The sequence below is a fragment of the Musca domestica genome, unplaced genomic scaffold (genome assembly GCF_030504385.1).
Source record: "Musca domestica strain aabys unplaced genomic scaffold, Musca_domestica.polishedcontigs.V.1.1 5, whole genome shotgun sequence".
Classification (NCBI taxonomy): Eukaryota; Metazoa; Arthropoda; class Insecta; order Diptera; family Muscidae; genus Musca; species Musca domestica.
The window spans coordinates 16,156,589-16,167,035 of record NW_026712346.1 but is presented as its reverse complement, the minus strand read 5'-3'; the positions used below and the strand labels follow the sequence as shown (position 1 = coordinate 16,167,035).

At 37.9% G+C, this 10,447-nt stretch overlaps 1 long non-coding RNA gene and 2 other non-coding genes across 3 annotated transcripts in view; all 3 read left to right on the top strand.

Annotated features, from left to right (window-relative positions):
• Positions 1 to 3,873: 3,873 nt before the first annotated feature.
• Positions 3,874 to 5,854, top strand: LOC131805288 (small subunit ribosomal RNA). The gene has a single exon (XR_009343621.1). It is a non-coding gene; the product is annotated as a small subunit ribosomal RNA (ribosomal RNA).
• A 518-nt stretch (positions 5,855 to 6,372) lies between these two features.
• Positions 6,373 to 6,551, top strand: LOC131805263 (5.8S ribosomal RNA). The gene has a single exon (XR_009343598.1). It is a non-coding gene; the product is annotated as a 5.8S ribosomal RNA (ribosomal RNA).
• A 1,405-nt stretch (positions 6,552 to 7,956) lies between these two features.
• The window catches only part of LOC131805019 (uncharacterized), a 4,988-nt gene continuing 2,497 nt past the window's right edge, over positions 7,957 to 10,447 (top strand). The window contains exon 1 of the long non-coding RNA XR_009343471.1: positions 7,957 to 8,593. This is a non-coding gene — a long non-coding RNA (uncharacterized LOC131805019). The remainder of the gene's footprint in view (positions 8,594 to 10,447) is intronic.

The window sequence follows — 10,447 nt, the reverse complement described above, 5'->3', positions numbered from 1 at the left end:
GATGGCATTTCGGTGTTATTGTCAATATTTGAAATTTGGTATAACTCCCATGACTCAGGTATGATCCAATTCAAGGACATTGCCAGGTAGGGAGTTTGACTGGGGCGGTACATCTCTCAAATAATAACGGAGGTGTTCCAAGGCCAGCTCAGTGCGGACAGAAACCACACATAGAGCAAAAGGGCAAATGCTGACTTGATCTCGGTGTTCAGTACACACAGGGACAGCAAAAGCTCGGCCTATCGATCCTTTTGGTTTAAGGAGTTTTTAACAAGAGGTGTCAGAAAAGTTACCACAGGGATAACTGGCTTGGCCAAGCGTTCATAGCGACGTCGCTTTTTGATCCTTCGATGTCGGCTCTTCCTATCATTGTGAAGCAAAATTCACCAAGCGTTGGATTGTTCACCCATGCAAGGGAACGTGAGCTGGGTTTAGACCGTCGTGAGACAGGTTAGTTTTACCCTATATGGCAATATGTTGTTGCGACAGCATTCCTGCGTAGTACGAGAGGAACCGCAGGTACGGACGTATGGCACAGACTTTTGTCTTCATCACATAGAATAAACGTAAATTGCCATATGAACAGCAAGCATAGAGGACTTGTCTTCTTTGCTTGCTGTATAACAGCAAGTGATGGGGCTTGTCTTCATTGCTTGCTGTAAAATAGTTTCAACTTGTCGTCTTTGTTAGAGACGTATAATATAAAAGCGTTGGTAATGGTTTCAATTTGTCGTCTTTGTTAGAGACGCTATTGATAATAAGTTAATAACTTATGAATAACACACATAACATGAGAAAAAATGGAGATAAACATAAGAACGTATGTGAGTTCTCGATTATGTGGCGTTGGAATACTACGACATTCTTCATGTGCAAGGTTCCAACAATATGTCATGTTTGAGAGGACTAATGCATATGTTCTAATTTATCTTTAGTAGAAAATTTTTGATGATCAATATTGGAATACTACGATTGTGTAGAGTGTGTGAAAGCATGCTCTATGCAATTCCGATATTGAGGGCCCCGGGGGAGTTAAGCCCTGCAAATTTTTTTTCATTTTTTTGACTTAGTAAAATAAGTAAAAGGGGCCCCCCCCCCACTCGCCACACACAAAAAAGCACCTAGAGGAAGAAAAAAATAAAATAAGATTTTTCGGAATTTTGGTGTTGTGAGATGGCTATGGATGGACTAGTTGAGTGTGGTGTCGATATCATTGAATTTGATGATGTTTTTCACTACTAGTAGACTGGCACTTCCATGTCTTGTGGATGTGAAAGACAATCAACTACTTCCCTCGGTGGCTGTAAGTCTATTCCACTTGACCTGCTTTGAATGAATGTAAAAGACCGATGGTCGCCTCGAGAGAGGTGGCTGTTGGTCTCATTTCATTTGGGCAAAAACGAAGATGACTATGTTGTGTGTCTTTGGATGCATATAAATAGTTGTCGATGAATGAACCAAAGTAGTACTTCTATGAGAAATACATTGTATTTTTCTATGTTGATATTGCTTTGGTTCGATTTTTTATACTTTGGATACCCGGTCCAAAATCGAAGAAAATGTCTAAAAAGCGAAAGATTGACCACAAATTACATAGCGAAAGTGGTTGGCGGTATGAAATACTGCTTGAAATTGGTAGCTAAATGTTCAGTCATCACTCTAGTGACTTACTTCAATCAATACAAGAGATTCCTACTGTCCCTATCATTCACAGAAGAATATAGGCAAATTGTTTGAAGATTGTACAAAATACCTTATTTCTTTCGTCTAATTGAACGGCGGGACTAAGTGTTGCTACAAAATGATTGCTACACGTCTAATCTACCATTTAGCAAAAAGTTCGAATGGATTCAAGACATTCCTACTTTCCCTGGCTTTCACAGAAGAAGAATATAAAAGGTAATTTTTGTATGAGAATCATCCAAAACAGCTTATATTCTTCGAATGGGGTTAAACGGCTACTGGAGTAAATTGTGTGCATTTTGCTTCAAAATGGTTTCAAAATGTCTAGTCATCACTCTAGTGACTTATTTGAACACATCCAAAGAAGAGAAGAAGACCAACATATAAAAATCTAACCATATCCATCCGCCCTAGTTAATATGGTGATACACCATATAAACGTAAATTGCCAAAGAAAAATGTCTGAATTGACTAACATAATATCTATTTCGAATAGCTATATTGTATAAAGTCATATCAGACATAAAAAGAATTTGAATTTTTTATGAATTTTTTCGCCTTTAATACTGTTGATAAAAATCAAGAAAAAATCATAATAAATTGAAAATTACATGAAAATTGCCAGGAAATGATGCATAATGATCGCTATTTTATGTAGCAACATTATGCCGAACAAATTTTTACAATTTGTTCCAATGTACGATTTTTAAGAATTTTTTATGCCATTTTTGGAAAATATTAAAAAAGATCGAAAAATATTCATGAAAAATCGAAAAATGCACATAGAAGTATAGAAAACGGCTTAAATGATAGCTATTGATTCAATGCTATCAAAATAAAATAAATAACTTGGGTAATTTCAATGTGTAATTTTTAAGAAATATTTTTCGTATTTTTCAATAATATTTAGAAAATGGAAAAAAATTCACCAAAAATAGAAAAATGCTCGTAAATTGCCAAATCTAGGCATAAAAGATCGCTTCTACATTGGGCTCTTTATGCCAAAAGAATTCCATTAATATTTTCACATTTCTATTTTTTATGAATTTATTTTGTAGTTTTTCAATATATTAAAAACAATAAAATATTCATAGAAATTCGAAATGGGTAAATATTGTGGATTTTCTTTGATAAAACAATGTAAATGCCTATCTAAATTATTCCTGAAAATTTCATAGAAATCTGATAATAAATAAATATTTTAGAAATAAAATATGATCAAAATAATATATATTATTCATCGATTTCTCTATTAATTGCCAGAAAAAAATGAAAAAAAATTTAAATGTTGAGAAAAAATGTTTCTTCATTTAAATAAATTGCCCGTGATTGCCAGTGATATGAAACAGAAATTCTTTTTCAAATATCTTAATATTTGAATATTTTATTCGAATATTTGTGATATTCGATTTTTCAAATACTCATTTGTGCAATTTTGTACGGACCGCACTACATAACTATCTATATGTATACGTGTCGTCTCATGAAAAAATGACCATGTACCAAAGTCATCGCAACTCATTGGGAGACCACGAACGATGACTAGAAACACCATTTTGGTGGTTGCTAATGATTTGTTCAAGCGATTTCGATGAGTTTTGTGATGAAATAACACTAGAAGGAATATGGATGTCGCAGCAGTCCGTCGACTGGTAGTTTGGTTTGACTACTAGTAGAATGCGACCTGTTGTTGGTTGGTAGTATTCTTTCATACAGTGGTTTTGTGTAGAGCATTCGCGTGTTCTCACCACACAATTCTTTAAATTCAAACAAAAATTATTCATGGTATTCTTCCTATTGTTGTGAGCATGCTTCATTAAGTTGAGGCGTTCCAAATGCTTGAATGGTAGGAAGCGAGCTCTATCCGATCGGCAGGTCGATGTGTGCAGGCTCGTTAATATAGCACGGAGAGATTTTTGATGGTTTTCGAAAATCTCCACACAAAAGGGGCATAAAAACGAAAATATGAAATTCTTAATTTCATATCAATATCAAGTGTAGTAAGTTGAAAAACATACTATGCTGCAATGTTTCAAAGTAATTTGAAATAAATTGCTAAAAATATTGAGAAAAATACCACAATATACAATTTTTTGATAAAATCTTAAAGACGTTTGCGCGGCAATAGCTGGCTTCGTTTTGATTTTTCATTAAGTTGTTGAAACATGGAAAACAATACAATGAAACATTATTCTGGTTGATCCTGCCAGTAGTTATATGCTTGTCTCAAAGATTAAGCCATGCATGTCTAAGTACACACGAATTAACAGTGAAACCGCAAAAGGCTCATTATATCAGTTATGGTTCCTTAGATCGTTAACAGTTACTTGGATAACTGTGGTAATTCTAGAGCTAATACATGCATTATAAACACGGACCTTTGGGACGTGTGCTTTTATTAGGCTAAAACCAAGCGATCTTTGATCGTTTATATGGTTGAACTCTAGATAACTTGCAGATCGTATGGTCTCGTACCGACGACAGATCTTTCAAATGTCTGCCCTATCAACTTTTGATGGTAGTATCTAGGACTACCATGGTTGCAACGGGTAACGGGGAATCAGGGTTCGATTCCGGAGAGGGAGCCTGAGAAACGGCTACCACATCTAAGGAAGGCAGCAGGCGCGTAAATTACCCACTCCCAGCTCGGGGAGGTAGTGACGAAAAATAACAATACAGGACTCATATTAGAGGCCCTGTAATTGGAATGGGTACACTTTAAATCCCTTAACAAGGACCTATTGGAGGGCAAGTCTGGTGCCAGCAGCCGCGGTAACTCCAGCTCCAATAGCGTATATTAAAGTTGTTGCGGTTAAAACGTTCGTAGTTGAACTTGTGCTTCATACGGGTAGTACAACTATAATTGTAGTTTGTACTATACCTTATGTATGTAAGCGTATTACCGGTGGAGTTCTTACATGCATAGGTACTTGTATTTATGTATGTTCCTCCTATTTAAACCTGCTTCAGTGCTCTTCATCGAGTGTTGTTGTGGGCCGGTACAATTACTTTGAACAAATTAGAGTGCTTAAAGCAGGCTCCAAATGCCTGAATATTTTGTGCATGGAATAATGAAATAAGACCTCTGTTCTACTTTCATTGGTTTTTAGATCAAGAGGTAATGATTAATAGAAGCAGTTTGGGGGCATTAGTATTACGACGCGAGAGGTGAAATTCTTGGACCGTCGTAAGACTAACTTAAGCGAAAGCATTTGCCAAAGATGTTTTCATTAATCAAGAACGAAAGTTAGAGGTTCGAAGGCGATCAGATACCGCCCTAGTTCTAACCATAAACGATGCCAGCTAGCAATTGGGTGTAGCTACTATCATGGCTCTCTCAGTCGCTTCCCGGGAAACCAAAGCTTTTGGCTCCGGGGGAAGTATGGTTGCAAAGCTGAAACTTAAAGGAATTGACGGAAGGGCACCACCAGGAGTGGAGCCTGCGGCTTAATTTGACTCAACACGGGAAAACTTACCAGGTCCGAACATAAGTGTGTAAGACAGATTGATAGCTCTTTCTCGAATCTATGGGTGGTGGTGCATGGCCGTTCTTAGTTCGTGGAGTGATTTGTCTGGTTAATTCCGATAACGAACGAGACTCAAATATATTAAATAGATGCTTTCAGGATTATGGTGTAGAAGCTTTTATAGCCTTCATCTGCGACCGCAGTAAAATGCGTTAGTGGTTGAATGTGTTTATAGAAGTGGAGCCGTACCTGTTGGTTGTCACATTATAAGGACACTAGCTTCTTAAATGGACAAATTGCGTCTAGCAATAATGAGATTGAGCAATAACAGGTCTGTGATGCCCTTAGATGTCCTGGGCTGCACGCGCGCTACAATGAAAGTATCACGTGTATTTCCTAGACCGAGAGGTCCGGGTAAACCGCTGAACCACTTTCATGCTTGGGATTGTGAACTGAAACTGTTCACATGAACTTGGAATTCCCAGTAAGTGTGAGTCATTAACTCGCATTGATTACGTCCCTGCCCTTTGTACACACCGCCCGTCGCTACTACCGATTGAATTATTTAGTGAGGTCTCCGGACGTGATCACTGTAACGCCTCGTGTGTTACGGATGTTTCGCAAAAGTTGACCGAACTTGATTATTTAGAGGAAGTAAAAGTCGTAACAAGGTTTCCGTAGGTGAACCTGCGGAAGGATCATTAACGTGTTCCAACCGTATAACAAAAACAAACTTTTATTCTCCAAATTTCTTCTGCATAGAAGAGAAATTTGGAAATAAAGTTAAAAACAAGAAAGAAGAAGACCAATCATAAACTTTTTTCAATGTACTGGTTTACAATTCGAAAGAATATAAAATCATACATTGGCGCATAGTTGTAAAGAATTTAATTATTCCATGCAACTATTCGATTATACTCAGTGTACTGTTTTGATCTTCATTGATCGAATACATACATTGCATAACAAAAACATACAATTACAGTTGTACTTATATTTAATATAAGTTAATGTCCTTCTTCTGTTTGCTCGACATATACCACCGAGTGGAGAATGTCGATGTCAAGCGGTTGTTTGGACTAAGACATTCGCAACATAAATTGTATGTATAAAAAACATAACTTATTGAAGAAATTGATATATGCCAATTCATTTTGGTGTATTTTTGATTTCTTTCAATAAAAACAATTTTGACTGTATACACAAAACAAAAATAAATTATCACTCTAAGCGGTGGATCACTCGGCTCATGGGTCGATGAAGAACGCAGCAAACTGTGCGTCATCGTGTGAACTGCAGGACACATGAACATCGACATTTTGAACGCATATCGCAGTCCATGCTGTAAGGTACTTTAATTAATTTTAGAGTGCTGCTTGGACTACATATGGTTGAGGGTTGTAAGACTATGCTAAATAAGTTGCTTAAATAATCAAATCATCAAATGATTTGTGTTTTGAGCACATGTTATATTACTGGATTCTGTTCATCATTGGATGAATAAAGAATTCATAATATTAATAGTCAAGATAGAATACCTCATTGAAAAAATCCTAGTATTTTCTCAAATACTTATATATATTATTTCAATCGATTGAGGAAGGTCTAGCATAAAATGATTTTTTTATGAAACTAGAATTGTCTCTTTTGAATTGAAAAACGAAAATTTCATATACCGAAAAGAAAGGATTTTTTTCATTTGAAAATGATGGTGTTTCTATTTAATGTATAACTGAATAGTATCTGTTTTATACAACCTCAACTCATATGGGACTACCCCCTGAATTTAAGCATATTAATGAGGGGAGGAAAAGAAACTAACAAGGATTTCCTTAGTAGCGGCGAGCGAAAAGGAAAGAGTTCAGCACTAAGTCACTTTGTCTTTATGGCAAATGTGAGATGCAGTGTATGGAGTGTTCAATTTCTAGTATGAGAAATTAACGATTTAAGTCCTTCTTAAATGAGGCCATTTACCCATAGAGGGTGCCAGGCCCGTATAACGTTAATGATTACTAGAGAACATTTCCAAAGAGTCGTGTTGCTTGATAGTGCAGCACTAAGTGGGTGGTAAACTCCATCTAAAACTAAATATAACCATGAGACCGATAGTAAACAAGTACCGTGAGGGAAAGTTGAAAAGAACTCTGAATAGAGAGTTAAAAAGTACGTGAAACTGCTTAGAGGTTAAGCCCGATGAACGAATATCCATTATGGAAATTCATCGTTACGATTGCTATATGAATAATAAGTGAGAATGGCGTGCATTTTTCCATATAAGGACATTGTAATCTATTAAATACACAATTTATCATAAGATCGATGGCGAAAGTTTATTCAAATTAGTATGCTTGCGTATTAGTGCTGTCGATTGGATAAAGTGTTGATAGATCTATTATATATAGCGCTTGAATACTTGTATTCTATAATGGCACATTAATCTTGATTTTTGTGTTTATTATATGCGCTTATATGATTTACAATGCGAAAGATTCAGGATACCTTCGGGACCCGTCTTGAAACACGGACCAAGGAGTCTAACATATTTGCAAGTTATTGGGAATTTAAACCTAATAGCGAAATTAACATAACTTTTATGGGATAGTTTTTAGTCTATTTATAGTCTATTATTCAATCCCGGGGCGTTCTATCAGTTATGCATAATAATATTTATATTATTTATGCCTCTAACCAGAGCGTACCTTGAGCATATATGCTGTGACCCGAAAGATGGTGAACTATACTTGATCAGGGGAAACCCTGATGGAAGACCGAAACAGCTCTGACGTGCAAATCGATTGTCAGAATTGAGATAGGGGCGAAAGACCAATCGAACCATCTAGTAGCTGGTTCCCTCCGAAGTTTCCCTCAGGATAGCTGGTGCATTTAAAAATTATGTAAAATAATCTTATCTGGTAAAGCGAATGATTAGAGGCCTTAGGGTCGAAACGACCTTAACTATTCTCAAACTTTAAATGGGTAAGAACCACACCTTTCTTGGTATGAAGGTGTGGTTGTGATAAATGTGCCCAGTGGGCCACTTTTGGTAAGCAGAACTGGCGCTGTGGGATGAACCAAACGTAATGTTACGGTGCCCAAATTGACAACTCATGCAGATACCATGAAAGGCGTTGGTTGCTTAAAACAGCAGGACGGTGACATGGAAGTCGTAATCCGCTAAGGAGTGTGTAACAACTCACCTGCCGAAGCAACTAGCCCTTTAAAATGGATGGCGCTTAAGTTGTATACCTATACATTACCGCTAAAGTAAATGGTTTATATTCAATTTCGGTTGGATTTTAAACTTTGAAACTTTAGTGAGTAGGAGGGTACAATGGTGTGCATGGAAGTGTTTGGCGTAAGCCTGCATGGAGCAGCCATTGGCACAGATCTTGGTGGTAGTAGCAAATAATCGAATGAGACCTTGGAGGACTGAAGTGGAGAAGGTTTCGTGTGAACAGTGGTTGATCACGAGTTAGTCGGTCCTAAGTTCAAGGCGAAAGCTGAAAATTTTCAAGTTATAATTGACAATTGCAAAATTGTGTGATTAAACACTTGAATAATTTTGAACGAAAGGGAATACGGTTCCAATTCCGTAACCTGTTGAGTATCCGTTTGTTATTAAATATGGGCCTTGTGCTCATCCTGGCAACAGGAACGACCATAAAGAAGCCGTCGAGAGGTATCGGAAGAGTTTTCTTTTCTGTTTTATAGTCGTACTACCATGGAAGTCTTTCGAAGAGAGATATGATAGATGGACTAGAAGAGCATGACATTTACTGTTGTGTCGATATTTTCTCCTCGGACCTTGAAAATTTATGGTGGGGTCACGCAAACTTCTCAACAGGCCGTACCAATATCCGCAGCTGGTCTCCAAGGTGAAGAGTCTCTAGTCGATAGAATAATGTAGGTAAGGGAAGTCGGCAAATTAGATCCGTAACTTCGGGATAAGGATTGGCTCTGAAGATTGAGATAGTCGGGCTTAATTGGAAGCAATACATGGTTTACGTAATCGTTCTGGGTAAATAGAGATCTCCGGATCTTGTTCCTCGATAGTTGCTATGTAACCAATGTGGAACTTTCTTGCTAAATTTATTGTTGCATCGCAAGGTGTGTACTCTTTAATTATAACGACTATCAATTAACAATCAATTCAGAACTGCACGGACTTGGGGAATCCGGACTGTCTAATTAAAACAAGCATTGTGATGCCCTAGCGGGTGTTGACACAATGTGATTTCTGCCCAGTGCTCTGATGTCAAAGTGAAGAAATTCAAGTAGCGCGGGTAAACGGCGGGAGTAACTATGACTCTCTTAAGGTAGCCAAACCTCGTCATCTAATTAGTGACCGCGCATGAATGGATAACGATAGACGTATATCGTACAGCTTTAGTAAAGTGTGTTAAATGCGTTTTTTCCTTGGAAAATCTTAAGAAAGTGATAAAAAGTGATTAAAAGTGTTTTAACTTCAAGTAATAATTGAAGTTTTGTGAAATTTGGAGAAAATCGGTAAGTTTTTACTGTTTTCCAAATTGGTATTTTTCCTTGCAAATTGTTGTGCAAAACTGGGGCTCCGCTAGCCACGTGCTTTGGTGTCTCATCTGACCTTCAGCAGTTTGTTTTGTTTTTCAGCGCATCTGTTTGGATCGCTGTTAATTTTTTGGTTGCGCCATCTATCGGGGATGGGCAATTGTATAGTTTTCCTTACATATTATATGTAGTTACAACCACATATTTACGTGTGGTTTGTAAAGCATATTTTTAGGCGTTTTGCTTTTATCTGGTGGTTTACCTGCTAGATAAGGTAAGCGCTTGCCGCCTAAACCGTCGACTCGTAGGAGTCGCAAAAAGGCGGAGGGGGTACAACTCCCTCCCCGTCTGGTGAAGAGATTGAGTCCTCTTGTGCAAAGAGGAAATGTGTGCTGGCACCGCTGGCTGCTTCTGGCATGAGGCCAGAGGTAAATCCAGTGGTGAAGAGAGCGTTGTTGCCGTTAAGGCTGCCAACGGGGCTGATGGTGCATCAGGCAGTAATGCTACTGGTGTTGTCGCCACTGTGTTGTTGCTGTAGGTGTTGCATCGGCCTCAAGGCTGTTAAATCTGTTGGTGGCAATGACTTCTTGAAGTCATTGCCGTTTCCGCTGCTGCTATGTCTTCGGACATATTGTCGAGCTGCGACGAGGCTGAATGCGCTGCTGTTAAGCAGAGCGACGCTCTCGCCGTAGTGGTTTTGACCGGTTCGGCTGCATCTGCCATTGGTTGGTTCGAGGTGCTACATCAAGGGTTCTCTTTCTTGGTGCAAC